Genomic DNA, 3448 nt, shown 5'->3' with positions numbered 1-3448 from the left:
CATTTAGAAAAATTGATTACAGCAACAGTGTCTTTATAGGTTTGCATAAAAAGTCCATCAGACGTCTGCAGCTGATCCAAAACTGCTGCTCTTGTTGTCACTAGAACTATTAAAGTAGAACACATTAGCCTGGTTCTGAAGTCCTTCCACTGGCTCCCTGTAGCTCAGAGAATAGACTTTATAATCCTTCTGTTAGTGTAGAAATCATTGAATGGATCAGCACCTCAATCTATAACAGATCTATTATAGATTATTATTATAGATTATGAGTGTATCAACCTCCCAGACCACTCAGGTCTTCTAGTTCCAGCCTACTCTGTGCACCCAGAACTAGAACCAAGCATGGAGAAGCAGCATTTAGTTCCTTTGCTCCACTGATCCGGACCAAACTATCCAGAAGACTGGAAAAGAGCTGAAAGCCTGAGTTCTTTAAAGTCAAAGTTAAAAACCCATTTATTTAGAGCTGTTAATCTGTTAACTGAGGTATTATTAGTTTAGGTTTGTGCTTACCTGCTTTTATCATGTTTTTATCTCTACTTGCATTTATTTTGCTTTCATTTTTCTTCTATCTTATTATTTAATTCACGTAAAGCACGTTCAGTTGTCTTTGTATGGAATTGTGCTATATTGCCTTGGTTTAAATTTGACATTACCTAACTTAAAGTGACCCAAAACAAAATCCAATTGATTAAATAATTTCCATGTAAACTTTGAAATTGTAAGAGTTTCTTTCAGGAGGCGATTATCTTTGAGAAGCGCTTCAGCCTCTGGCTGTTTTAAAAACAGAAACACCTCCATCTGGGATCACCTCCTCTCCCAGGACCGCTCCACCTCCCAGCCCCTCTAACTCCTCCCTGCTGGATCATCTCCACCATCTGCAGATCACTACCTGTCTGACTCACTCGCCGTCACTTATCTTCTCCCTTGTCTTTTCACAACCTTTCGGTCATGAGACCTTAAACCATGTTTCCAGAAGTCACGGTTTAATCTACTCTGTTCTTTTCAAATATACACTTTACATTTGTCTCCTGGGAGTAAATTCTGTATTTGGGTCAAACTATTGTCTACAAGGAGAAAAGAAATAAAACGGAACAACTATAAGCTCTAATCAGATTGTCAAATTAAACGTCACAAAGGCGAAACAAATTGCAAAAATACTGAAAGGCATTAGAAGGTTGGTATTAAACCTCAAATAGCAGTGAAAACATTTTAAACGATTAAATAAATTCCAATCAATGCACTGATAGTGTACAGCAGACTACCTGCTAAATGTGTTTTTATAAATTTCTTTTCCTGATATGTTCAGCACAGCCCTATTCATCCTGAAATGAAAATAAAATTCTGATGAAATTTTCCTTCACCTTCTGTAGAAAGTCTGAATAGGATCATCAGGATCTGCAGAAACAAGAAGCACCTCAGCTGAACCATTGTCTTCAAATAACTAGCAAGTAAAAGTAATTTCATCCTGTTTTCTTTTATAAGCATGAGTTTAGAACGTCACAAAGGTGTTTTCCACAAATAAACCTGAGATCTGACCAACCTAAGAGCAACATAGATTACATCTTATTTCTGAACAAATATTCTTGAGTTTTGTAAGATTGTACAAGTGGTGTTACAGCTTGCCCTTTCTTTTAAAATGATTCATCATGTTTTGGGTCTTTCTCAGCATTTTGTAAACTTTCTTCATCCTTCTACCTAAGGTGTAAGACACCCTCTGCATATTCAGTTAATCATAACCCAAAACAAAACCAAATCATAAAATTAGGCCCCCACCCCGAAAAAAAGAGCAAAACATTTTTCGTAAAACAGATAATTCTGCACATAGATGGAATAAATTAACCACAACCTGAGTTCAAAATATAAGGTTTTATTAACTAAAATCATTCAACTTCAAGTCAAACATATTTCAGTTAAAAACTTGTGACTTAAAACTAGTGAAACTCAACTAAACTAAAGCAAAATGTGCAAAATGAAGGGGAAACATGCTTAAAACCATATTACGGTTTAAGACGGATTTTATGTTTGAGAACCAAAGTTTGTCTGGAAGAATTTGTGATGTTATCAAATTAGCTTTTCACTAATTTATGTCAGGATTAGGTTGTGATGTGAGAAGCCAAATGCAGAGACAGGGAGGCAGAGGTGAGTGTCTTAATGATTTAATGAAGAGTAAACAAACAACTGAGGCAGGCATCCAAAACCCCAAAAAATCAAACATGAAAACAAAGTCAAAGAAACCAGAAACTATGGAGACGTCACGGGGGGGAAACTATCACGAGGCGGAAGACTCAGAGTCGGAGTTGGAGGAAGTTAGACGATGAACCAGCACCAAGCAAAGTAAAACTGAGGACTCAAAAGAAAACATAACAGAACCAAAACTGTGACAATTTAAAGCAATTTGAATGTTTTCAAACCAATTCACAATGCAAATCCATGAGGTGAATAAAACATTATTTGGCCAAATGTTTTAATTAATGATTTGCTTAATCAGGAACCGGTAAACTTTAGGTAAATGATTCTTTACTCCCTGTGAAAAAGATGCTAACCGCTCCTGCAAGCTGAATTGTTGTGGTATTTGTGTGCTCTAAACACAGTTATCCATCTTCTACCGTCCAGTTTGAACCATTCCAGATGGGTCAGATGATCATGTTGCAGTATAATGTTTCAGCTTACTTTCATAGAAAGATAACAATAAAATGTATTATTTAATATTTCATCACATATAACAGAAGCAATAAATAAAAAAACAACAAAACCATGTAAAGTATTTTTACCTTCAACTCTTTCCTAGACCGACAACCAAACAATCGACCCATTTACCCATGTCACTGTTTGCCTTAATTGTGCACTGGAAAGGCGGGCATTGAAAACTGTTCTGATATAAGCTTGATAGAATATGATTATCAAGTTGAGGCCTGTTAGAGCAAGTCCCTCATGACAAGCTGCTGCACAGGGCTGTAATAGTAACCCAACCAGTTTCCACTCAGCAGAATGTACGTAATGAAGAAATACCTCAACTTCCCACTGTCAGACAGGGAGAAAAAAGTGAAATAACAAGGAGTAAAGTCTGTCTTTTCAGTTACTGGAAAATAGGAAGTTTTTCCTTTTTCAATAACCCTTAATTGTCCCACAGTGGGAAACTGTCTAAGGGAGTATTAGCCTAGCCAGCCAGTCTGACGTACACAGAGCATAAGGCCCCGTCCACACGAAGTCAAAACGAACACGAAACGCTAATATTTTCCAAAACGTTTGTCGTAAAGACGGAGACGTAAAATAAATGTGATCGTTCACACGAATGCATGAAAACGCTGCAAAATGTATGCCAGGCCTGTAAGTGGCGCTGTGGTGCCAAAGCAAAAATAAGCGAAAACAGGCAACGAAATGTTGGGCATGCGCAGTAATATTTATACAACAACCAAACCGGAAAACCGGAAAATGGCCCTGTGGGTCA

Source organism: Cyprinodon tularosa, unplaced genomic scaffold (genome assembly GCF_016077235.1).
Source record: "Cyprinodon tularosa strain WSP-4 unplaced genomic scaffold, ASM1607723v1 ctg980, whole genome shotgun sequence".
NCBI classification, from domain to species: domain Eukaryota; kingdom Metazoa; phylum Chordata; class Actinopteri; order Cyprinodontiformes; family Cyprinodontidae; genus Cyprinodon; species Cyprinodon tularosa.
Note: the sequence above shows the minus strand (reverse complement) of the source record.